The following is a 27,333-nucleotide window of genomic DNA, read 5'->3' as shown; positions in this document are numbered from 1 at the left end:
CAAACTAGACTGCCTAAAACTTGGGAAGCAGCCAGCAACACTGGGTGCAAATAATGTAAAATCCTTAATCTGCTTCATGAAATAGAACCTGGCAAAATAGTGAAGCATTCTGAATTCTTAAAATGACTTAGAATAAAGACAATTGCTCACCAGTTTTAAGTCTTCTCCCTCCAAACAGATTCCCTTCTGTTCCCTTGTTTAAAAAAGTAAGCTTTGTATTGTTAATTTCTATGCTTCAGATAGTATGTGGAATTTTATTAGCACCACTCCTTTTCCTTCAAGTCTGAAATTATTCCATTTTTAATTTCATATGCTGGGTTATGTTTTTTGGCATTGTATGCTCCCGTCATCTAACAAGTTCACTCTGCTTTTGCTTCTGTCGAGTAAAATAGCTTAGTGTGCAGTTTCATTCCTCATCTTGGCTCCAAAATTTTAATAGATTTATTTAAATTTATTAGTTATGTGGTAGGGGTTTTAAAGGCTTATGTGAATGCAGTGTTCATGTGAGAAGATTGAGAAAACTTGGTGTTTTATGAGAGAATGGGAGAATTAGTTGAGTTTTTTTTTCTGAAGAAGAGCAGTCCCAAGGGAGATCCAGTGGCAAACATCATGGTTATTTGCCAACAGATTTTTTGACTTAGTGTTTGCTTAGTCTCTTAAGTAGATGTGGAAACAAATACACTGATGAATATCAAAGTGCCAGGTTCTGATTGCATTTTCACTTCTATCACATTGTTCCCAAAGTATCTGCAGAACTCTTCTGCTTAGCTTGTTTTGGAACCAGAGTACTCCAGCAGCAATTCTTGGTGAAAAATATTGGAAGCATCTGCTGAGGAAATGAATATGCTACACAGTGCTAATCAGCTGGGAATCTGATGAGTGGAAACTCTTTCAGGAATCAAGCAGTTTTGCTATTACTGCATCTTCAATTTCAAAAAAATTTAACTGCTTGGAGTGGAATAAGGTCATTCTTTATTCCTCTCTCTACTTTTGCAAAGTTAATATTTGTGCATCTCTGTATTTCATATGCCACATAAATAAAACAAAAACAAAAAAAAAAAAAAAACCACAAACCCAGAATACAAAAATCTAACAAATCTCTTGTCCTTCCATACTTCAGAAGAAAGAGTGGAATTTTGCATTTGCTACCCTCTGTATGCCTGCACACTCAAAATCCTCTAGTTTTCTTTCATCTGTACACCTTCTGTTATTAGCATAGAATATTGAAATTTTGAAGGTTTCCTTATCTATTTAACTTTAATTTCTTGAAGAGCTCAGACCTATAATGTAATGAAGTATAATTTCTCTGAGGTATAAATCTCACTCAGATCATCTTTTGGTAGATTTCTATTGCTTTTGACCCTGTTTTGTTTTTTACTATTTCTTCCTCATTCCTGTGAGTTGATAATTTACTGTAAATTATGTCTACAAAGAGAGGGTGAGTAGAGTTTTGTACAAACTTAGACTAGTTCAGTGGAGGGTTTTGGATAATGAGATAGGCTCTCTAAAGTGGATGTGGTTTGAGGAGGAGCCACCATAATGACGAAGCACTGGCAACACAAGCGCTGACACAGGCTCCAGGTGTGAGGCAGTGCCTTTCTGTGGCAGTGCAGATTTTGTCAGAGTGGATAGCCTTCTTCTTTTACTCAGGCTGGAATAGTTCAGCTGTCTTGAGGTGAATTGTGGGTTTTGTTCTTGCCTTTCCACGAGGAGAAGTCTTGCTGCTCTAATCAGGTCAATCCTTCAAGCCCAAGGTCTGTGCATGCAGTCAGGCCATGATGCAGCTCTTTCTTTTAGAAACCTCTGCTGGAGAGTTTTCATACCTGTGTGACAGCTTGGGTACTAGGGAGACACTGCAGTGAAAGTACAAGAGGAAGTGCTTTGGGGGACAGGGATTCCCTCTTACACTACTCTAAACAGCAAAGTCCTTTTCTCGAGGAAAGCTTAAGTCAATGCTGTGATTCATTTGATTTATTATTTATGGTTTGTATGAGTTAAGAATCCTGTGATCCTGGCCCTTTGAGTCTCACAAGGACCTCTTATTCCTCTTAGCCAGCTGTATTTTTTCATATATCCCACAGGCATTCCAAACTGTTTAACCTTGATTATTTGTCTAACCTGCTGATATTTGTCCTACTGATTTTTATATCCTGATAAAATCCTGTAATCTTTGAAAGTGATCAACCACCTCTTTTGACCTTGTCCTTTAGATAAAAGGATTTCCCTAGATTACAAGTAGCAGGCTGAACTTGATTTTACTTTAATTGGTTGTTGCTTATGGGTCATGTAGTTTGTTACATCTCTTTATATATAATCTTTGACATGAAATGTATTCCTTGTGGTTATGTTTCCCTAGAATAGTTTTAAAGCTAAAAGCTTTTTTTCACTCTTGTTGGAGTTAGGTAATGAGGTTATTGCTGCTTGTTCCCATTGCCTGTTGAGGTTGTGTTCCTCCTTTCCTGCGTGCACCGTGACTGGTTCAGGGTTTTATTTAACCTGTGTTGAGCTGCTAACAAGGCATTCTCAGACAGCTGCTAATGGAGCAGTAGATTGCATGCAGGTAAAACTCCTTCACCAAAAGGGTTTTCAGAATGCCCAGGGCTGAGTCAGCATCCCTGGAGGTGTTTAAAAGACGTGCAGACCCTTGGACTCGATGTTCTCAAGTACCTTTTCCAACCAAAGAGATTTTGTGATTCTACATTGCTGTAAAAGGTACAAATTGCAGTGAATTACCATTCCTGCCCAAGATTATGTTGTGAGAACTGGATGGTTTTTGATCTTTGGAAGATGCTGAACACTTGGATTCTGCCACATTCTGTCATAGTCCTCTTCTCTGCAATATGTGTGACCAGAGAGGATTAACACATTTTTGCTGTTTTACTAATAACAATCTTCTGTATGAGCATATATTCCCTTGGGCAGTAGTTCTCTTGAGTTTGAAATGCTGTCTTATCCCTCACCTCTCTTTTTTTTCTGTCCTCACCCTTTCTCTCTGATCCTTTTCTGCAGAGAACTATTACTGCTCAATGCAGCTTCAATGCAGTTTTTGAACTCTGCAGAATGCATGTGATATGCCTGGAAGACAATTTCAAGTATTTAAGGACCCACATAACTAAACTTTTATTTTCTCTTCTATTTTGACCTTCTTTTTTATAAAACGAAGCATAAAATATATTTTGATTGAAGATGCACTGTCTGAAACATTTCATTAGACACATAAACCTTTTCTGCATAATATACATAACTTCTTCATTCAGTGAATTTGAAAATTGGTATAGTATTCATAATAAACATCCTTGAAGAGATAATCTACCTCCTAACAAGCTTATGTAATTGCTTGTTAAGTAATTTCTGAGTCTCTCTTGATAGGCCCTGTTCAAGTACAGTTTGTGCAATTACTTAATTCTGTATATTCTAGATTTAGAAGAGTGAAAACACCAGCTCTAAGTTACACAAGAAAGTTTCATGCTGCACTGCTACATTTCTGTATCAGGCATTCCAATTCATTTCCTTCTCCTTAGACTCTGCTTCTCCCTGTACAGGTTTGACAGTATAGGAAAAAGGTGTGGAACATGATGTAGAGTAGTAAAAAAAGATTTCTCAGTCTTTACCACTCAGACTTCAGCCTAGGTGTCTCAGGATATTTGACCACATTATTAAAGCTACCTTGTTCCAATCAGTCCCTTAGCACATTGTTTTGGGTTTCTAAGTTCTTGTAAAAATGAGCAGTTTGCTTCCCTGTATTTCTTTTCGTGAAATGCAGTTTCTCTCTCAGGATTATTGATCCTCCAAGAGCATGGTGAAATGCAGTATCATTGTGTTTACACTTCACATCTCTTTCTTTCTGCAGTTATGCAGCTGCTTTTGTTTTACTAGACTGCAAAAAATCATGCAGGAGCAGAATGCTTCCAGTGGCTTTTCTGCTAAAGCTAACAGCTATTTTACTACCCATTAAATTAACCAGTTTTGAATACTTAATCTAATTTTAAGAGCTTGTAATCAGGTTGCCATATTTTATGGTTATACTTTAAATATGTTTAGGGTTATAGCTTAAAATAAAACATTAACTTGTTATTTTTAATAGAAATTTTCTTAAATACCAGTAGAGGTTTTTTATAAATCAACAGGAATAGTAAAAAAAAAAAAATTCTTTCTTTTGATAACTTAACTTCTCTTGAAAGACAAACTGTGCTCCTTATAGATAAGCTGTGGGTCTTGTTGGAGTACTTTCCCTGAATGTTTTCAGCAGCTCAGCATTCCTAAGTTCACGAAATTTGATAATCAGTAAAATAAAAACTTCTGTCTGTATTAATGATGTGAGAAATGAAACCAAGTTGAAGCAGTGTTTGGTTTCACAAAGTGATTTGACCTGTTACTGGATCTACATCTTGGTGGTTTGAAGCCTCTGACAGCTTATTGAATCAGGTTTTGGCCCCAGTGGTGAATCTTTGTGAAGTCTTTGAGCATCTGAAGTGACTCCCCTTGGACTCTGGATTGATAACTTAAAGGGATTATTATGATTCATTTGAGGAAAAGGTTACAGTAACTTTCACCTGACCTATCATAGTAAAATTCTCCCCAAGGTAAATTAGAGAATATTTGAGGGAGCAAGGAGGAGCTTCAGGCTGGAAGGTGCTCAAGGGCTTGGTTTCCACCACAGATTTCTGCATACTTGTGTCTGTGATGAAGTTCTGTGGAAACAGGACTTTTCCAGTGTAAGTTTGGAATTCCCCTTGGGTGGTTGATCCAGTCTGGCTCCTGAGCCTGCAGTAAAGGAGCAGTTCTTGCAGCACTGCGGATTTGTTACCAGCAGGGATTCAGTGTTGCCACAGGTCTGTGGTGAGAGGACTGGAGCTTTCCAGTGATGTAAGAGGAGTTTAGCCACAGTGGGTGAATTCTGTAAAAGGCACACTGCAGTTTACTTAAGCTCTTTTTGACTTGATGCTGCTTAAACCTCTGGCTCTGTATACTAAAACCAGCGCAATGAGGCCCAAGTGTACACTTAAACTTTCCTTTGAGGGCTGTACTGGCTGATGCAGAGCAAAAACTTGTACCAGGTTTAGCTTCTGTTCGGTTTCCATTAAAGACCTTGTACCTTGATTCATTTCCTGGCATCGTAGTTTCCATATGTACTGGATGCATAGCTTTTGCACTGTGTAATGTCACAGAATGCCACTTCTGAGTCACTTAAAACATGGCTGGGAACACTTTCTTACACACTGAGATATTGGCATGGATGTGGCCACTTCTAGAGCAAAGGAAACTGTGAGCCTTATAAAAGGAAAAAAAAAATTTAAAAAGCTGTACTTGAAAAATAGTATTGTAGTTTAACTACCCGTGGAAAACTGGTCTAAATCAATTTTACATTTTTTTGACTTAAGAAGGGGTTTAGATGGAGATCTGAAGAATCTGTTTTCTCATTATTTGGGGTTTAAAAAAATTTTAAGAAGCAGGGTTTCTTTTTTCTCCTACATTTGAAGTGCAATTTTTCTTCATCCTTTTTCTTTAAAGAATAGATTTCTTCCCCATCCCCCATTAGTACTCTGGTTTGTTGGAATTGTCTTGGGCTCTATTCAGACTCTTGTTTGTACCTCAAGTCTGTTCTACCTTTGAATATTGTTTCCATGGTGGACATGGAAAACTTGAGCTCCATTGCCCACTCTCAATATACATTTTTGTGTTTGTTTATCCAAATTTAAAAACAAAAAAGCCTCCTCACTGTATAAATTCCTGATGTACAACTCAGATTTCACAGTATTGATTTTGGGTGTGCATTATGAAAAGGGTTTTTTAATGAAGGTGTACTCTTGCCCTTTGACAAGCTACAGAATATTTTTAAGTATGCCGCCCACCTTATTCTTTAACTAAAATTTGACATTTAATTAAAAAGACTGCTGATGCAGCATTGTAGTTTGGCAGAAATAACTGCAGGAACTTTACAGTCTCTACCTTGCCTGTACTATGGGATCAAGTGCTTTGCTCAGGATAAAGATGTTTGTCCAGGGCAAAAAAATGCAGAATTAAAACCTTCTCATTTGTTATTTGTACTGACCAGCTCTGTCATCCTTGCATTTGACAAACAGAGAAAGAAATCTATCAAATGTTATTTTCATACCTCTTTTTCTTTTGCTAATATATTCTCACTTGTGTTGTGTGTGTGCCTCAGAGCAGTGCTAACCATTGTCCAGATTACTATGGTGTTCAGGTCTTTATTTCTTTTATTAAAATTTATTTAGGATGTCATGGGAATCTCTCAATCTAATGCATAATTTGGGTTTGGTGTTGTGGGTTTTGTTATGTGTGAGGAGGGCTTTCTGTATCCCCTGTTCTGCTTGTAAAAACAGCATGATTTCTTTCTTAATCCAGACTTCTGAATGGCTTTTGCTATTTCACTCCAAGCATTTTGTCTTCAGTTTCTAAAACCTAATATTTTTTATTTAAAAAGTTAGGAAATGTCCTTATTGCTAAACTCCTTGCCTTCTTGAATTGATTAAAAGAGAACCCACTCATCCTGCTCCACCCACTGGACACACCTAAATGGATTTTTTTTCTGTACAAGTCAAAGTTGATGAAGTCTCTGAGTGCTGTATGTGCAGTTGTGCTGAATCTTTGTTATAATCATCTAATAATAGGTTCTAGCTTACCTTGTACCTTTCTGTTGGGTTGCTCATTACCTATTTATGAAAACAGATAATTTGAAGCATTGATTTCAAGCCTTCACAAGGCCAGTTGGTCTTCATCTTTTTCTTTGTGACAACAAAGTTTCCTCACAGTTCCTCTTTCCTGGTTTGCTTTTTTTTTGTTTTCTGATGAGGCTTTTTCAAGTGACCTCAGGATGTCCATAATGATTGAGGGTGTTTTTACTGAAGGTCTGACTCACTGCTCATGTTGCACAAGTTTTGAATTCACAGAAAATGGAAGTAGCACATTGAAACTGGGTAACCCATGAATGTCCAGTAATTTGTCCTAAGCTACAGAATTTTTTTCCCTTGGGATTATTTACATTAGAGTTGTCTTCCATGTTTTTGCTAATATAGTCAATATATTATTGGAATAACATATTTGGCTTGGTTCTTATAAATATTTGTGTAAGAATCTAATCTAAGGCTATCATTATACCTCCCAAAAAAAGCTAGTCAGGATAAACAAATGAAAATATTATGGAGAAAATGTAAGTTTGAAACTTTACATTGTCTCAGTGGTCTGTTAGAATGTAGGAAAGCTGAGCAGAGCAAGGCAGCAAAGAAATCTTAATTTAAACAGCTTTTAAAATTCTATCTTCTGAAATGTCCAGTAAATCCATGCTAACTGCTGTCATGTCATAATTAAGCTGCTTCTTTCAGTCCTGAACCTCAAGTCATATGTTGAGTCCAAACTGTAAGATATGAGTTTTCCCATTGTTAAAATAACAGTCTAAGTTGGAAACTGTTAAGTGATAAAAGAAATATCATATTCCTCTGAAATACAGAGGAAAATGTTATTGAAAAAAAATTATTCTTTTTTTTTGTGAGGCTAGTAGCTTGAACTGCTCTTCTCTTTAAGACCACACCTAATAATAGGTATCATAAAATAATAATAATAATAAATAAGGGCCTTGAGCCATTCCAGCCACTCCTGCAGTGAGGGCTGAGGCGTTCTGGTGTCCCCCTGCAGTCACAGCCCCCTCTGATGGCTCAGAAAATGCACATTTACCCACTTCAGCCAGAGGAATTTGGGTGTAAGACTGACAGGATACCATGGTCTGTCTTGGACCCTTGTATTTGTAGCTTATACAGCAAATGGACTGCTCAGGATGTTGAAATGTGCTAAAATAATGCCTGAAATAGTTATTTGCAGGTTATCTGTCAAATCCTGGCTGCTACAAAGATAAATCAATGTAGCCCGGTGATACACAGTTTAAAAGAGAAAGGCTTTTTTGTATCAACTTTTAAGATGTGTTTGCCAGCACATTTCCCCTGTGAGTTGAAAGGAATGAGTATTTTCATATTATTAGAAAATCTATTCCTCTGTCTCTGCCTATCTTTTTCTCTTCATTAGGTTTGACTAAACAGTAAAGAAATCCATTCATCTGTGGTAGTATCAGTAAAGTGTTCTCTGTTTTCCTCTCTGCTGGTACTACAGTACTGTTTCAAGATCATTTACATTCTGCTCAGAGCTGTAAGTGATCTTTTTGGCAGCTTTGTGCATTTACATTAACTGCTGGATTGTAATAATTTTCAAATGGATTGTCTGAAAATAGATGGTTTTGGGTACATATTTATAGATGAGTATTCCTGTCTGTGGGTTTTTTTTATGTCTTGTACATTTACCTAACTAATATAAACGTGGCTCTAGGAAGAACCTTGTTAGATCAAAATGCAGCGCTTTTCACTGTCACCATTCTGGAGATGGACAATATTGCCTATTGAATTTCCTTTCTCATTCTGGAAACCATTTGGATTTTGGAGGCTATTTTGAAGGTATTTTCTAGAGATATTTTTTTTTAATGCTTGTGGGAGAAGAAAGGAAGCCTTGGTGTTTACATTATATTGTTTATCATGTGTTTATATTGTTGAAACTCAGGAGAACTAACCTAAATAATACCTTAATGTTTTTGAGTGGACCTTGGAAGTCTGACTTAACTGCCTTGTAGATCTTATCCCTGTTATTCAGATAATGTTTGACAAATATGTGGATATTTTGTTGTACATAGGTGATGTTTTCAATTTATATTAATGTTCATCTGATGTTTGGAGGAGCTTTTAGTTGATACACAGCAAGATTTTCTGCTAGAAGGAACATTTTTTTGTCTCTTCCATCCATACAATTATGAGTGGCAAAGAGATTCGTGAACGCTAAGTTTTATGTGACCGTTTTAGAGAACAGCTACCCAAGTGGACACATTTATCCTTGTTTTTAGAAAAGCTTTTCATTTAATGACAGTGCTTCAGTTTAAACCACGTGTTCTAAGAACTGGCTTGTGTTCCCAGCACTGCAGGGGGAAAAGCTCAACGTGGATGTTTGAGAACACTGAAGAGCACACGTGGGGGAATTCCAGGACTGGTGAAAGTTTCAGAAGGTAGAAGGTATTTAACATAATTACATAGCTTCAGATTGTATAAACCTTGTACAATGCAAAATTACCTCACCAAAACTTCCCCCTTTTTTTATTTAATCTATTTGAAAAGCTGCAGAGGACTGAATTTTTTTTAACTGAGAAAGTTCAGAAGGTAGACAAGAGAGGTAAATAACCTTCTGATATGATTCAGACTGGAAAATATGAAATTAAATCCATGACAACGCAAATATAATCTCATTTTTGAGTTACATAAGACAGTTTCAAATGGGTCATTAGTGTTGGGGAAAAACATGTTTTAATTTTCTAGGCTTTTTTCCCCTCCTTCCCTTCCCACACTAGAGAGAGGGAATGCTTTCCTCTAGGGACAAAGATAGGATGAAGCTAAATATATCACTTGTCTACTTTATTCTCCATCATATTGCTTCAGTGGTAATCATTTGTTTGAGATTCACCTTCAGAGATTCTGCCTGACATATGGCGATGTGCATAATGAATATATGCAAACATATAGCAGTTTGAAATTCATTCTTTATTGCACTTAGGTTTTAGTTCACAAATTGCTGTAATAATTAAAGAGATTTGGTAAGCATTAATCTATGCACTTATGGGAAATTTCACCTTAATTATTCATTATTTGTGTGAGATGAAAAAAAAACAATTTAAGACCTGCCTTGAGAGTTTGGCTTCTTTTTTTTCCTAATTTCAAATTATGTACGGGCAGATTAGGTTTCTATATTTTGAAAGTACCACCACTTTCAGGGGAGGATAAGAATTTGGTTGTTTGAGAAATGTGACCTGGGTGGCTTAGTTAGGGTTTTGGTTGGTGTTCAGTTTGGGGGTTTTGGGACATTGTTTTGTTTTAGGTTGTGGGGGTTTTTTAGAATGGGGTAGGGAACATTTTATTGTTTGGGTTTTTTTCAGCTACAAAGAGATCTTGAATAGAAAGTGAGTGGCTTCTTCAGCAGCCCCTTAGAACTGAGACGTACAAAGGGAGGTGTGCCCAGGTGTTCTCTAGACATACAAGAATGTAAACCTCAAAAACTAAAATCCAGTTCTCTCACAAACTCTTGATACTGTGTTGTGGGTAACTGGGGAAAGGACTGAAATGTTCACTTTCCCATTGGTAATGTGAACCATGTGATACTGATGATGAGCAAGAACTCAACTGCTGCAAATCTTGTTGAAGCTGTAGCTCTTCTTTGGTACTCCTGACTGTCAAAATTGTCACAATTGGTTGCCAGCAATGGGAGCTGCGTCCACAAAATCCAGCTCACAGCTTCTGATGATTGAGATAATTTACTTTGAATTTCCATTCAGTGAATATGTCCTATTAATCCAGCTTCTTGTTCATCCTGATTTTACATTCTTTATAGGAGCTGACAGTAAAACTTTTCAGTTCATGCTGAAAATTACATGTTGGCAAATAAACAGGTAACCATTATAACACATCAAATCAGCATCTATTCAAGCTTTGTGCGGAGCCTTTGATCAAGTACTTGATAATAAGTCATGATGTCAGTCAGTGTGCTGAACCAGAAGAGGACAACAGGATGATTGTAGGAGAGATTCTTGCAACCTTGATGGACAGGCCAATCTACACAGCCTGAACTATGCTAATCAAACTAGCAGAACCAGATTTGCAGCTGAAATAGCAAATTAATTATTGCCCTACTTAGTTTGCAGTAAGGCCTAGGGGACACTGAGGTTAATTCTGTGGGCAGATGTGAGGGGGCAGTGAGTTCTGGTTGGAGAAGCAGAAGTCTGCTGGCACAGATGGAGTCAGAGTAGCTCGTGTCTTCCTCACTTAAGCCTGTCACGCTGAGAGATTTAAGCCATGCATACTGAATCACGTGTCCCATGTCATTTCCATTTGTCAAATCACAAAACCATTGTCCCTGTCACTGTCTCCGTTATTTTGACTTGACTGCAATAGTTTCTCTTACCAAAAATGGCTGCTGGTAAGCATGAACATTTCTGTGTTTTCTAAATTATTCTTCATGATCAGAAAGAGACTAAAAATTTGCTTATGCTATGTTGTAAAGCACTGTTTTGAAGAACAAAAGAGCAAAAGCTTTGAATGAGTGACAGGCAATAATGATTCCCTGATATTTGTTGTGCTGTAGAATATTGGGGTGCGCAGAGAAAGGGAAAAGAAGGGATGAAAGTACATCCTAAGTTGAGTTTAGGAAGCTCAGGTCCTTTTGTAGTTAATAGAGAAGATGAGACTTTTGGGACTGATGATTTGAATCATCCCCTAAAAGGGGGGGAGAAGGTCTAAGCTAAACATCTCTTTGCTATCAGAAGATACAATTTCTCTTTTTCATTTTCACCAGCGCTGATATGCACCTGACCCATCTGTTAGACAGCTTGGTTTGTGAAACAAGCAGAAAGCTAATGTAAGAAAAAGGCTTCTTTTGTTTTCATGAGCTGAATCAGCTCATGGAGGGATCTGTTGATTTGGCACATGTAGCACAAAGGGGGGTGTGAGCAGCAGGATGAGTGCAGGGAGATCAGGCTGCTCCTCAGCTGTGAGCTCCTGGCTCTGCTCAGCCCTCTGCTGTGCCTGACCCTCTGCTGTGGGTCCAGAGGCCTCCAAAGACCCCAGATGTCCTCACTGACTAGAGTGACAAAATGACCCACTGCTTCCCCTTCTGCTCTGGTGGCAACACTGCCTGCTGTTGTCATCTTTGGATGTTATCTTTTCCTTCCTCTTCTTTCATCCTGTGTAATCATGCCTTTTTTTTTCCTTTTTTTTTATATTTGAAATCAGGAAGTATAGTAGCCTTAGCAAATCTTTCTACCTAGTTAGGTATACCATCAGTAAGTAAATGATAGAAGGGTTTCTGTGGCAAATAAAACTAACTTTGTCTTCTTGATTGTAAGTAAGGTATTGCAGAATTTCTGTTTTATGGCTATACTTAAGAACAACACACTTAAAATATGCTGCCACACCTGTAACCATGTCAGAGTTCAGTGCCAAGCCTAGTGAAGCTCCCTTTCACTTGTGTCACATCTGGGTTCTTTGCCTTTTGCAAGCAGTCAAAACCTGATTTTAGCCCTTTGCAGGCATTAAGCCTTGCTCTTAGACATCCTAGCTCAAAAGACTGTGTCCAGTGTATGGTGTGAAATTAATCAAAAGGAAACAAAATTAATGACCTGCTGTGGTGCCATCCATCATGATATCACTCAGCAGGTGTGAAATTAAGTTGCCTTGCCTGCGGATTAAATTGAACGGCGTGACGTGAACCTACAGGAACTGTTTCCACTAATACTGGGGAGCAAGTGTTTTTAAAGAGTCCAGTTAATGAACTGCTTATGCCATGCACTGCATAGTCTTGTGATCATTTAACAGCATGAGTTTAGATTATGCTCCCTAAGAAGATCAAGTATTACTGTATCAGTAAAAATTGTTAAAGGCAGGCCACAGAAATGTGGTTTTAATTTCTGTAATTACTGTGCACCAGATGGTGGATGTATGCTTTTTTCCAGCATAAGTACTTCAGCTCAAATATAAGCAGTTGTGATCTTTATTTACAATTCATCAGATTTTAACCTAGGTGATAACAATTCCTTTGTTATGGCCCATTATGATGACCTTCAAAGAAGTAGGTAGATAAAACCTCACTATTGTTTGTTATGGTTACAAAAAACCTTTCTTCTTGGGTTTGTTTGGCTTTTCTTTCTCCCAGATCTTAGTTACAGAGATAGCAAAAGTATGCACTAACTTTGTTTTGGAATAAGTTATATAATGTTAGAATATGTACTTATAACATTTGTTATAAGTTATCTAATGTTAGAATATGTACTTATAACATTTGGTAAATCTTAGTTAAGAGCAGTACTACAAAATACATTAGAGGTTGCTAACAACTTGAGAGAAATGAGGAAAACGAAGGAAATGTATTTCCCTATTTGAATCTAAAGATCTTGTTTTTCTGCCAATTATTTTCTTCTGTCCAGTCCTATTTGCTTATGTACATGCACTTTTTCCTCCAAAGTGGCTCTGATAATTGTTTTTCAAATGACCTATTATCATTGTTGTGGAAGCTCTCTTTGACTTCCAAGTTCTTAATGCATTTTTGCTGAATATGCCCAGAACAGCATCCTCTAAAATGTTCAGAGTCATCTCAGCCCTTTAGAGAATGCCTGGTGTTTTTGCCCTTGGCAGACAACAAGTCATGTATGGGTTTCTTGGTTTGTTTTTCTTTTTCTTTTTTGTCTGCCTGCCCTCCCCCTTAAATTCTGAATACACATTTCCAAGAGTTAAGGAATTTTCACATTTGTGATTAGAGGAGGGCTTAGTTATGACTTGCACGGTGGCTTTCTTTGAAGTAGGAACTGGCATGCAGCCATTAATATATTTTCAGGATAAGGTGTCCACAGTATGTTGGCACACACTTGATAAACTGGTCTTTATAAGTTGATTCATTTGACCTCTTATTAAAAGCTGTCTGTACTTTATACAAGCAGTACTGTTTTGTTTAAATATTGTTGATAAGAAAGATGTTAGGTTGGTGAAAGTCAATTCATTTGCCATGGTTGTTCTAACAAAGTTTGGTGGATTTTGTGAAGATAATTCTGACATTAGCATTAGTAGGTTTTGGTTCATAACAAATGTGGTGTAACTACTGAGAAATGTAGGGGTTGTTCTAGAGTAACCCTCTTCAGGTGCTGTGTCACTGGCAGGGCTTTCTTCAAGGACAAACCCATAAGTAATGGCTCTAGAATCATGGGATCAGTACTGTTGGCACTGAAGAGCTCTGTAGAGCTTTTGGGTAGAGCTGACAAGATATTTTAGAAGTTTCTTCTTTCCTTGAAAAGAAATACCTTGTTGCCCATTTCAAAATGAGGCGAGCAATTCATGGAGGCCTAATGCTTTGTGACATTATAAACACTAACAAAGTCCATCAAGCTTTTAACAGAGAACAAAGGTTATGAGATTACTATTCAGTCTATATTTCAGCTGGGGCTTTGAATTGCTTTCTTTCCTGCATTAGAAAATTATTATGTTGATATGACTGTAAAGAAATTTGCTCTTAAAGCTTAGATTGTAGCACAATGCTCCTTCCACCTTCCTTATATTGACATCAACCCAGGGATACTGTGTTCAATTGTCTGCCTGCAGTTTGGGTTTTACATTACTGGGTTTATTTAATTGTACTTCTCCCTGCCTCTTGTTGATGGCTTTTATAGTTCTTTAAGCTTTTTTAATTAATTTGTAGCTCCAGGGGAGATGGGGTGAGAAGAGAAAAAGAAATAGATTTACCTTCTTTTGTGAAACTTCTAGTGACAAGTGACAAGCCACGCAGGAGTGCTCTCTGACAGCTGTGGCAGCAAGAAAATTTAACTGTCCAGGCTAACCTTTTTGTCAGCCCACTTTGGCAGGAAAAAGGCCTCTTATGCCTGTCTTCCATGACAGGCTGTATAAGTTGGGTCCCACAGCTCTTCACTGGGCCTTGCATTCAAACTGAGTTTGTGTTGGCTGGCTGTGCTTTATCCTCTCATAACTGTGATATCCCATCACAAGAGAGCATGAAGTGAAGGTTTCTTCACTGCAGGGTTTGATTGTTTTTTATGCATCACTGCTAGATTGTGGTATGAAGAGAACTCCAATTTCTCTGCTTTGCCTGTAGCAAGAATATGCAAACTTAGTTTGTCAGAGTTAAGCAGTGTGATGTTACATGCCTGGGAGTATGAGTTCCTGAGAAACTATTTGGATTTGGCTGAAAATGACTGAGAACTGCAGCTAAAATTAGCAGAGATGGTCCACTGCAAGTAAACTGATCCAAGAGAGAGAGAAGCAGAACAAAGTCAAACAAACCCTCTGCTTGTTCAATGCCATTTGCACCACTGATATGGTGATATAAATGTCTGCTGGTTGCACCCTGTGTCCACAGAGCATTGTTCATGTGCCAGGGTCATGCTGACAGTACTTTACCTTCTGATGGGCTCAGAGCACATGAGGAAATGTAGATTTTGTCTACTAGCAAAGATGAGGCAGTAGAAACTGGTTAAATCATTGGGCAGGGTTTTGTTGTTGGGGTTGTTTGGTGTTTTTTGGATGTGGGGTTTTTGGGACATTTTTGGGGTGGTTATGTGTGAGGAGTGAAGACTGTTTGGCTTTTCTCATGACATTTTCTATATTTTCTCAAACTGCAGTCGGTAAATGTCCCTTCCCAAAGGAATTGCTGGTCTGTAGACTTGTGATTGTCATTGTAACTCAGCCAGGGATAGACAGAAACTTGTTATATAAGAAGTCAAAAATGATGATATTTAATAAGAGGTTTATTCTGCATGGCAAGAATTTAAACTATTGTTTAATTAGGAGGCAAACCACTTACTTTGCCCTCTAGTTCGTTACGTGTTTTGAAGGTTTATGACACTGATTCATATAGCTTATTACAGCTCATAAATGTCACCATAAAATGAGACAAAATAAGAGTGTTGAAGTGTACTGCTGCCATTAGCTACCCAGTTGGTTTGGCTTTGGTGACAAGTTTGTAGATAAAGCGTGAATTTTAGAGTTGAAGATGTCATAGGACTTGAGTATCACACTGTTGCTCATTCTGGAGTCAGCCTCTATCTAAAAGTTGTAGATAAAACTTATTTTCTGGTCATAGCTACTCCTTGCCAGCAGTGGCAGTCAGTGAACTGCACCAAGGTTAAAAGCCATTAAAAATTGTGATAATTGTCAGTAAGTCAGTGATGCCACTTCTGGGAACACAGTACCAGTGAGATGCTTTCATTGGATATTTGTGGTTTTGCCCAAATGGCACTCAGTCAAGGCAGGCAGTCAACAATGTGAGCTGAAACGGCCACTTCTTTAATAGTGCAGCTAATGACTTGCAGATGGAAGTTATTGCAGTATGCTCAAATACTTCATGTGTGTCCTGGAGTCTGCATCTTGCAAGGCTCTTGTCGTTGTGAAAAGGTGTGGCTTTCACCAGTACATTTCAAAAATTGTCAGATGTTTTATACTGTTTATTATCTTTTACATATAGAAAATAAGATTTGGGAATGTACAAGGAAAGTAGTCCATGACAGTGACAGAAGAACTGTCACCTGATCCCAGATAATTTTAAGGAAACTAAAGCAGCCTGTCAGATAACTTTGGTTTGTTCGCTTGATGGGGTGCATTTGCAGATGTATGTGTTAAGTGACTGAAGATATGTATTTTTTAAACTGTCACAATAAACTAGAATGTCACTTTTAGTTAGTCTCTGTTTGGAGGCAAATCTCCTCTGTTTTTAATAATTTATGTAGGAATTGTGTGAAAGATTTAAAATGTGACAGCTCTGAAATAAGAAGATTGATGCTACTGTAGTGTGATCTGATTTGGATTCTGACCTAATTTCTTTTAGTTAGTGATTGGTATTGGACTTGTGGGGTGCATGAGCTTATGACTTTTGGAGATTACTGACTGATATTTTTAGGTTGCCAGCTAATCCTGTTTAGGAATGGGATTTTCATCTGAAAACAGACAGCTCCTTAAATTCTTCCTGTTTTAATTTAGAATGACAACTGGAAATTGTACAGAAAAAGCAATGGATTGTTTGCTTAGTTCACACTGTCTTGTGCTGTGGCTTTCTGCTACACGATTATTTTCTGTGTGCACAAGTTTTAAAAAATAGTATTTTTCTTTAATATTTAAATAAAAGTCAAATGTGCCATTGAAGCTGTTAATTTTGCTCGTGCTGTAAAAGAGGTATGGGAAAGCATTGTGTACACATTGCCCCAAAAATGCTCTGAGCCTTTCAGTCTGGGTTTTCCTTACATTGCCTTGTAGCTGTTTGCAAAGCAGCCAGACCATAGATACACTAACAAATGCAAATTCCCACTTCCGTTTGCTTATTCAACAACTGTGTTCCATATATAAACACTCTCCTCCAGATGTTTTTCTCCTTGTTAGCAGTACCTTTCATGTGCTTGTGAGGGATTGCAGAGAGAGCCTTGTTCTTCAATTCCACACTTAGTGAGGGGTTGCCATCTGCTGTGTGTGTCTGTTTGGAAGGTAAGCATTTTGTCACCTGTTCCTACAGATTGAGACCATAATGCTTTACCAGCCTTATTTATGAGGTCACCTCTGTGAATTTTTATTCAACTTTTTGAAAAGTGTAAGGAAGCAGAAAAATAAAGGCTATTGTAGCTTGAATGTTATATGGAGAGTTTTAGCTGCTGTAGCTGTGTTATTTCCTTTTTCTATGCCCTTTATGATGGGAAAGGAAGCCAAACTGAGGTGGAGAGATGAGAATTTGCACTATAAGTGTGAAGCGTATGAGTAATATCGTGCTGTATTGACAATATTGTTTAAACTGTGTGGGTTTTGTTGCTGGCTTGTCATGCTAATATTGATAGGCTTTGCCCATTTCAGTGAAAAGACATGTATTGGACTGAGCTTGATGTAAATTTCTGTGGGTGCCCCTGCCCCAAGTTTTAGTGCCTCAAAAGAGCTGTTGCAATGCACACTCTGTGGCACAGAGAATTCCCTTAATGGCTTGGTGAGGTCTTCATCTCTCTGGAAAAGGGGGCTGAAGTGAAAGGCAGGGGAGTAGGAGGATGTCACATTCATGTGGTAGATGTCATGCCTGAAGTGACGTCCCTGCATCCTAGAACCCAGTTCCAGTCATGCCCCTGTCCTCTGCAGGCACAGAAGGTGCAGCTCTGGGGGCACTGTCAGCGGTGAAAGGCAGCAGCCAGGTCCCAGGAGCTCTCCCACTCAAATCAAGATGAACTTTGCAGGGCTTTTTTCCCCCGTGCTTCCTTCCACATCAACTCTTGAGAGTTATTGCGGGTGTGTTTAAGGAAGAAATCAATTCAGCTACTGTTCTTCTACAGCTGTTGGGGTAGAGGGAGCATTACCTCTCACTGAGGCTTTACGTGCCCCTTTTGTCCCTTCAGAACTGCTTTAACAACTGTCCACCTCTGCTTCCTTTTCTTCCTTTTCCCTTCCATTTCCTCTGCAGTTCCTGTTTGTCATTTGTGATTTGTTTTTCTTTTACTCCCACAATATAGAAATAAATAATATCAAATATCTACTTGATTGACTTGTGTTTCTTAAATCTAAAAAAGCTAAAATTGTAGAGATTTGGTAAACTTACTCAATAATTTCTATGAAGATGATTTGAATACTGTATAAATCACACAGAGCTTCAGCTTTCTGCTCTTTACTTACCTGGCAGCAGTCACATGGAAGAGACAATACTGCCAAGATACTCAAGTTCTTTGGGTAATTAATTTACTTTATTTTTAATAACTCAGATTTTGAGGTATCAAAAAGGGACTGTTTGTGGGGATGCCTTTGACTTAATTTGTATGTGTGGGATAAGCACATTCATTACACTAGTGGAGATTTACATTTGATTTAAGAGGTGCTGGTCAAGTTTTATTCAATTTCAGTAAATTCTTGAAGAGTGCATATATGCATGGATACTTGGTAAACAGACTTTTTAAAGCAGAACTTTGAAGTCTTACTCATAAGACTAACTCAGACAAACCAGAATCCTGTTCTGAAGATGAAAGTACCTGGAGGAAAGTACTGCTGAAAAGAGCCAGTGGGAAGATCTTTAAAAGGGACCTGAAATTAGGTGTGCTGTATTCTGGTCTTGCCTTCACTTAAATATGAGAATTGACCAAGCTTGTCTTTAATCCACTTGGGATGAAAGTAGATCCTTTTCACACACTTAATGATATTTTGCAATGTATTCTGGGACTGTCTGGGGAGCAGAATGAGTTTGACAATAACCTGCATAAAGTTTCATTGATAAAATACTGCAATTATGGAAAGCTGTTGAGTGGAAGAATGTCTATGGCTGTCCTTCCTTTCATACTGGACATACAGTTCTTTCAAAGCATTTTCAAAAGACTTATATCATTTCCTCGGATAAAGGCAGTCAAGATTTGAGGCCAAAATACATTTACTTGCATGTTAGAAATTGTGTTGATGAAGGAATGCTTATTGCTTGGAGGAAAAAAAAAAAAGGTTTTGCAAGATGTTAATGGCTTTTTCTAGTAAATGGTTGCAAGATTTGTTGTAGTGTTGGCTCCAAAATTCTTTATCTGCATGGGTTTTTTTAAAAACCAACTGTGCATAAATCAAGTAAGATGCTTGGAATAGATATTTGAAGCATGAAACTTATTAATTTAGTCTTTGAAGTTTTAGTAAGCCTTTAAAAACCTATACAGTGTACCAGCTTGGTACCTTGGACTCTGTCTCCAATGTCTATGTTCTCATTTGGTAGACTTTTACTGCTGCTCTTATTGCTGACTCTGAGTTTGGTTACATACAGACTTGTGTTGACGCTGTTCTTTGGTATTTACAACTGTATTGAAAATATTTCACTTACAGCAGATCAAGATGGGCAAATGTCAGCTTATGGTAGTAATAGTATAATTCAAGTAAGTGTGAGAAGCATCAGAATACCTTGGTTTTTTAAAACACTTTCAGAGTTAACAACACAGTTGAAATTGTAAATTGTGCTTAACCTCTGAGTCATTTTATGCTTATTATGTTATTCTATATTACAAGTACTATATCTATGTGAGGAATAATATTTGGTTTTTCACAGATGATGCCATGCTAACAGGAATAGTAACTGAATTGCTGCCACAATGTTTATGGATACTTCTAGAACTCCCATGTTCATGTGCACCACTTTGGGTGCTGTGTCTGTTTTGAAGTGTTCAGGTTTGAGTGGTTTTCCACTCTGTCAAAATGGGTTGCCCTATCTACTTAACTTTTGACTGGAGAAGTTGTATCTGTAAGAGACTGCAGCATCTGCCATGGGATGAGAGGCTGAGAGAGCTGGGGCTGTCCAACCCAGAGAGAAACTCTGGGAGGGAATCTTATTAATTTTTATGAATGTCAGATTGAGGAGGTGTAGAGAAAACAGGGAGAGACTCCTCCTGATGGTGCTCCCTGAACAGATGAGCTGCTTTAAGATAATACTTAAAGATAAATTTGCTCTATTTGTTTCTTGTATATTCCACATACACATCTGTGTCAGTGAGTACTATCACAAACCTCGTAGTATTTGAACTACTTTGTGTGATGGACTTAATTAAAAAATTAATCACAAAACCAAATAAAAATTTTACAGCAATGGAGAAAAAAATCTAAAAAAAAAAATCTAAAATCTAAAAGCAGAACGCAGAAAAAAGGCTTTCTTATATTTTAATAGCAAATTTTCAAGTAGAAGTATTGACTGTGTGCTGGGTGAGATTTATGTGGTGGTGGCCCAGTGTGTCAGTAGACTAAGGCAATTAAATACTTAGGAAGGGCAAGGGGAGGTCAACTGCCATTTGAAAAGCTGGATATGAAATCCTACACTGTCAGAAAAAGTCTTGCTTTTATGCAAGCTACCACTTAACAGGTGTTGGAAAACAAGGACACCTTTTGTATTGAGAGACACCATGTTCATGTTCAGCCAAATGAATGGTTTTTTAAGGAATTGAAAGTAGGTTTTGGGGGTTTTTTTCCAAACACTTTTTTTTTTTTTTTTTTTTTTTTGCAAAACCAGAAATTGAAAGAAGATGCTCTGTCACTTTGCAAGGCTGTAACAATGGGTCATTGCCAGGCACTGGTGTAGGGGTTAAGGATGATGGAGAGATCAGGCACAATGCTGAAAACAGAAATGAAAAGAGAGAAATGCTGTCTTGGGGTCAAACTTTTTCTTTTACTTCTTCGAGGAGTACATTGTTAAAGATCTTTTTATAAAAGAGACGTAAGTGCATTCAGTGGGTGGGTTAACCACTCAGTGTTTTATGTTTTATTTTCCTAAATGAAACTATCTGCTACTTTCACTACTTAAGAATAAAAAAAAAAAAGAAAAAAAGGAAAAATGCATGAGTGTAAGTGATTTTATAGTAGTTTTCATTTTCTCTGTACTGTAAATGAATGCACTTTCAGTTTGAGTAACATCATTTAGATGCATTTCTGATTGATGGAAATTATGCCCTCTCAAAGTGCTGCAAGCCATGATGATTTATTTTTTTTGTAACTGACAAGTTCACCTCTAAACCATGTCCCTAAGAGCCATATCCATGTGACATTTCCATCCCTGAGGAACAGTGGCTCCCCCACTTCCCAGGGCAGCCTGTGCCAGTGCTTGACAACCCTGTCAGTGATCACCCGTTCACCTGCTTCTGCTGTTAACTAATCTACTTCAGTTTGCAGAGGATAAAAGGCTTTCCAAGGTTTGTCTTCTCATCTGTCTCCTCACCTTGACTGCAGCCTGGGCCGGGTCCCTGCAGGCTGTCACTGTCACTGTGCCATCAGCTGTGCGATGCTGAGGAGTTCTAGGGGAGCACAGCAGCAATCCCTGCCTGCTGCAGCCTCCACAGGGTCCTTGTCAGCCTTGTCCTCTGCTCATGGAGACCACATTTCTTAGCAATGTGAACTCCTAGAACAGCAATAAATCCTCTTGCAGGGGAGGTTTGGTGCACAAACCTTGCAGCGATTTGGTGCACAAGTCCTGGCCGTGATATCTGTATTTATAGGCTTTATTACAATCCTGCAGGACCTGAGGAAGTTGTAATACTATTAGGTCTTCAAATTTGAGTGACTGACCCAGTAAAACTTTTTCTGAACTAACTGGAGACAGAAATGTGCAGTGTTCCTAAACTCTGCTGTCCCATCTGCCTGTGGGTTAAATGAGTCCTGTCCTGGAAGGTCAGTCTGTCCTGCTTGTGAGCCACATTTTTATTCCATCTGTTAAGATGAATGTTCTGAAGATGATGCCAAGAAAGATTTTACTAAATATACTCACTTTTTATGGGAATAGATAGTCCTTGAAGTGATCACGTTCTTTTCTGAATACCACAATTAAACAGATTTTGACCATCCCTCTCAAAAGTCAAGTGCTGGAAAATGACTTCACATATATATATATGTGTATATATATATATACATAGATATATTATATATGTGTATCTATATATATATTATATATGTGTATCTATATATATAGGTATATATAGATATATACGTATATATTTGTATATATGCAAATATATATATGTGTATATATTTGTATATATATGTATACATATATATATTTATTTTTGCTTCAGATTCTTCATTCATTATGTTAGTCTGTTTTTCTATAAAATATATTGTATTTTATTTTTATTCATATATAATATTGATTATGAAGGTATTTATATTCATAATGTATAATAAAATGCACCACTATAAAATATCTTAAATTCAGGTGTTAGACTGATACAATATAAAAAGCAGAGCTGTAAACTTCAGTTTCTTGTTATGAGGAAAGTTGGGAATACTTAAAACTTAAAATGCAGGCTCTTAATTTTTTCTATATTCAAGCAAACCACAAAGAGCAGCTGAAAAGATAACTTTCAGTACCAGTATTCAAATCTCAAACTTTTCTTATTCTCATGAATTCCTGTTACAGCTATGATTTATATTTCCAAATGTAGCAAGTAAAATATTCCAAATCCTAAAGAAATTTTTTATATTTCGCTCCTTCTTTAACATGTTAAGAAGGATGTGGGGAGGGAGAAAGAAGAAATTAGCTGGTGCTGAAAAATTCCAACCTCACTCCTACTCTTTTATAAATTGCTGTTAGTATTCCTGTCTCCATGTGTGAGCCTGAGGTCTAAGCTTGAAGTTTAAGCTATAAACAGAGATGAGATAATTTTGTACAGGAATAAATGTGCACAGATGGAGATAATCAGAAGTGACTTAAATGTGTGGGCTTTTCTGGAGGTGCCAAAAGCCCACCACACCACACTGACGTTGATGGCGACTACAGGTGTGAATTATGCTCAGCCATTCCCTGAGTCTGCTTTGTAGAAGGTGTTCAGACACCCACAGGACTACCCAGGAGTGTCTCATTAAATGCTGTGGGAGTTAGTTGGGTATTTGGGCGTGTTCATAAATCTCTTAGACACCTCTTTGCATATTTATTGAGATTTCTTTAAAATTCTTGCTGTGCTGTTGACAGTTGCCATAATTAAAGTGACTTTTTTTGTCCCCCTCCTGCTTGTCTTATAGTTCTCAGTTAATTAAAAGAAATCCTAATGTTGTAGGCTCAAAGGTAGAAACAACAAAAACTTTCAAGGACAGTACTTTGCATAATATGAAGGATCTCTCCTGGATTCTTTAACCTGTTGGATACATTAAAATTCAGGAAAAGGACCTTTTGTGCTTTAGAAGTCTTAATGATAAATGCAAAAAAGCAGCCTTTTTAAAATAAAAACAACACTTCTGTCGATGCACCTTTGAGACATCAAGTCTTTGAAATTTAGGAGGAAAAATATTTTAGAAACTGTTAAAAAATTCTAGGCATTTTTTATTGACAGTCATCTGGCATGACTGACAAAAACCCCCTTATTTTTCCTTGTGCTACTTCCATTTAAGGCACGCTTCTGTAGTAAAGGAAGATGTTGGTATTGGCAAAGATTCAGATTTTTTTCTCACTCCTCGATAGTTATAGTGATTAAATGTAGATAGTAACAGATCTTTTGATTGAAGAAAAAGACCCTGTAAATTAGTATTAATTTTGCAGTGACATACTCTTGCATGTAAGTCCTATATTGCACAGTAAGCCTCCATTAGGCTAATAAATCAAATTTCATTTTTCTTGAAGTTGTTTTCATCTCCGTTCCCACTCTTTCCTAGCCACAGTGGCAGCCTCTCTTTCCAAATTCTGAATGTGAGAATATTAAAAATAAGAATAAAAAGGCAGAAAACCCCCAAGCGTGAGTCTTGCAGAGTTTTGACACACTTTCTGTGAGGTATAGCCTGTCATGTACCATAAATGTTTTAACAGGCAAACACACCTCCCCCCTTCCTAGTCTCAATTTAGTGCAAAAGCATTTTTCTCTGGCTTTGCTGTGCTGACAGCTCCCTGTATTTCCCTGTACACACTGGTCTGACCGTGTTCCCTTTCCCATCCTTTGCTCCCCTCCTGTTCCCCCACTGACACATCATCATTTTGTCTTCACTTGCCTGTCCCCATCCTCCTCCCCAGCAGGGTTTGGGAGGTTTCCTACCTCCCCCAGCCTCGTGCTGCCCACGGTGGCTTTGCCTGTAGATCCACTCTGTGAAAAGCATCTTTTTGCTTTCTGCCTTCTTCCTCCCTTTAATCTCTGCAGAGCCTGGCCATTCTCAGATCTCTTCTGAGAACTCTGCTCTGCTGTGATGCCTACAGGACCAGAAGGAACAGAGCCTCTCACTCTTGTTAGCAATGCTTCCTGAGGTTTGTTTCTTTGTGGTCCAGTCCATCCCCACTTTCTTATCTCTGGTTGCATGGCTTGGTTGCTGGGCACAAGACAGAACTTGGTCCTTGGTATCAGAGAGAGCAAAGTCTCCTAATCCTCGAGCAGGATTTACTGCGGTGCAAATGCCAGTCTGGAGAGGTAGGTGTGGCTTTAAAAACCTTTCTGTATGATAGGAGGTGTTCACTGTGTACCTCAGTGAAATCCAGGCTTGGCAAGGAGGGAGCTGTGGTAATTTTCCTCTTTTTTCAAAATTTCTTTTGTTCTTCTTTGGCCTATACTGTATTGTCCAGTTTGATGCGTTTCGCTACCTGGAATCTGACATTCCAAACAAAAAAATATGCATGAGGGTTGCAATTTGACTTGTAAAAAATATGGTCAGCATTTTGAGGCTTTTGTGAATTGGAATTGCGTTTATATGTTTATATCATTTCATACATACATGTTAGTTGAGTTGTGATGCGTCCTTGTAATTTCATTTTATTTATTCACTTAAAACCTCTTGACAATTTAGCCCTTAACAATACTGCTAGTTTCCCCTCCTGCTTTAATTGAAAGCTTAGGTCAAATGGAGATGAATGGATTGTCTGTGTCACTGGAATTTGTTACCAGCCTTACCTTCTTACAAATTTTATACATTTTATTTCCTTTGAATTCTGATTATGTTGTAAATGGTACATGAGGCAATGTGTTTTGTTGAAAACTAGGGGTTATTACTTTTGTTCTTCACCTCAATTCATCCATTTTGTTTGGGTTTTGTTTTACTCTGTTTTAGCTGGTCCCATTTGTTTGCTTTTCTTGAAAAATTGCACAACGGGTATTTAATTTAATATTCTTTCCAGACCTGAGCTTCCAAAACTTTCTTGCCATATTGCGATAAAAAAACAACTTCAGCAAAGGATGAAGAATAGAAAATGTTAGTGAATATATTTAAAGCAAATTTAATTCAGTGGATGACTATATTTTTTGGAGTTATGCAACACTAAATTTAAAAATGAATTCTTGTCAAGGTTCTTGAATAAAAATTGTGGGATGTCTTGGCGCCTTTCTTTTTTTGAAAGGGAAAAACTCTCTGCTCTTGCACTTTAAAAACTACTTCCTTGGAATTGGCTGTAGTGTGGGGAGGTTTTTTGCAAGTGGTTTTGCTGACATTTCTCTAAGTCTTGCTTGCTTGCATTTTTAATCTTCCTGATGTTTATTTGCTTGCAGTGTTCACAATGTCACTTCAGTTTTGCACATAAAACTTCTTAAGCATTTATCTTTCACCCGCTGCTAATGTTAGATCTGGGTTATTTGTGGTTCCTGCTTTGTCCTTCAAACTCCTTCCTTCTCCCTATTGTCCAGAAAAATAAAAATGTTGACTTAGGTGGGGAAAAATGCCAATGCACCATATTTTATTTTTCATTATCATGCAGTCTGAAAGATAGTTTCCTTCTGTATTTTATAAAGCAGATTTTGCAAGAAGTCCTATATGGTGTTTTTTCTTTAATCATTATATACACATGCCTAATATGTTGTGTATTGATTTTTTTTTTTTTTGCCCCACTAAATTTATTATTTTAAAGTGATGAAAGTGTTATTTGACTGTTGAGAATTGCCTCAGAAATGGCTGACCTTCAGGGAACAATGGGATATTTTATCTAATGAAGTTTCATGCATTATAATACTTAAAAACTAACTAATGAGAGCTGCTGCTTCTACAAAGCTCTGCCAAGTACCAAGTATTTGGTGGGTTATTCTTTTGTTGGATTTCAGGTTTAGATGGTATATAAGCAAAGGGGGAGAAGAGCAAGATGAAATATTTAAACTATACTTTAGTAAATTTTATCAGATTTGAAAACTCTGATATGCAGCAAAATAATTTTGTTCTCTAGCAGTATGTGCTTCTTGGTTAGTGCTTATATAAAAATGCAAAAAGGGTGTTATGCAAGGCAGTGTTTCTTTGCTTGACACTCACTACGCAGCCACTGTTGAAACATGAAAGATTCCAGTGCAAGCTCTAAAGCGTGGCTGCTGGTGATCAAGCATGTTCACCAACCTTCAGGAAGCGTATTCTGTTGTTAGAAAAGTGCAATTTGAAAGCCTGATCAAGTGAATGCATACAAATTTTGGGGGGAGTGCATGGGCTGGGAGGTGGTGTTGTGCTAGTAACAGGCACTGAGCTGCCAGCTGATTCCTGTGAAAAACTGCTTAAACATGACTCTGCACAAGGGTGGGTTTACAAACATCTCTTTGAACATCTTCACATTCATAGTAGCAAAAAAAGCCTCATGGCACTCTTGTGCAATATTTAATGTGACAGCACTTGACTCATGTTCTAACCTCAGTGTCAATAAATGTAATTAATTGTGTATTGTCAGAGCATTGAGGGGAATTTCTTCTCAAAATAGGAGTGGAGGAACTAATGGAAATCACCAAAGTCTATAAAGGATGTTTGGTTGTCTCTCTTCTGTCACCTGTGGTTAGCTGTGTGGGTGTGTGGGGTTTCTGAGTATCTCTCCTATGTGACTCTGTGTGAAATGTGTGAAAGAGGGTGGATGCTTTTGGAACATTTCAAAGTATTACTGCGAATTGTCATTGACCACATGGGATGATTTTCACCAATTTCAGTGAAATGGGACCCTAGACCTTGGACTTCTTGAGCCATAAATGCTTAATATTTAATTTATACCAAATACTTTCATCATCTTGAATAAGTTCTTGCAATGTCTGTGGTTTTGTTTCCTGTTACCATCTGCCTCCAGAATCCTCTTACTGCACATGAAGCAACATCTACATGACCCATAATGTCTTATGCAAAGATAATGTTGCATTTTGTCCCTAAGGACTGCTGAAAGCTAAAAATTATTAGAATTTATTATACTAGTAGAAATTATTATACTGGTGAATGTATATATATGTAGTATAACAAATCCTGTTTATTAAAGACTGGATCCTTATGGTTTGAATTGATACAAGTGTTTGGAAGATAAATTACATAGAGAGTTGACCCTATGAGAAGTTTTTGGGGTTTTTTTTGTGAAGTTGATGTATTG

General features: G+C 37.6%; 1 protein-coding gene across 5 annotated transcripts in view; it reads left to right on the top strand.

Moving 5' to 3' along the window:
* MGAT5 (alpha-1,6-mannosylglycoprotein 6-beta-N-acetylglucosaminyltransferase) overlaps positions 1–27,333 on the top strand; it is a 111,719-nt gene that overhangs the window by 2,141 nt on the left and 82,245 nt on the right. For 2 of the 5 annotated variants that reach the window (XM_064718190.1, XM_064718187.1), the window contains exon 2: positions 8,970–9,058. The exons of 1 other annotated variant lie outside the window; for it this stretch is intronic. The gene's annotated coding sequence lies outside the window, so the exon portion shown is untranslated. Of the gene's footprint in view, positions 1–8,969; positions 9,066–27,333 lie in introns of all 5 variants that reach the window. 2 more of the 5 variants (XM_064718189.1, XM_064718186.1) reach the window with 1 other exon arrangement.

The sequence above is a fragment of the Zonotrichia leucophrys genome, chromosome 7 (genome assembly GCF_028769735.1).
Source record: "Zonotrichia leucophrys gambelii isolate GWCS_2022_RI chromosome 7, RI_Zleu_2.0, whole genome shotgun sequence".
Lineage (NCBI taxonomy): Eukaryota > Metazoa > Chordata > Aves > Passeriformes > Passerellidae > Zonotrichia > Zonotrichia leucophrys.
The sequence above is the reverse complement of the archived record's forward strand: the minus strand, read 5'-3'. Positions and strand labels throughout refer to the sequence as shown.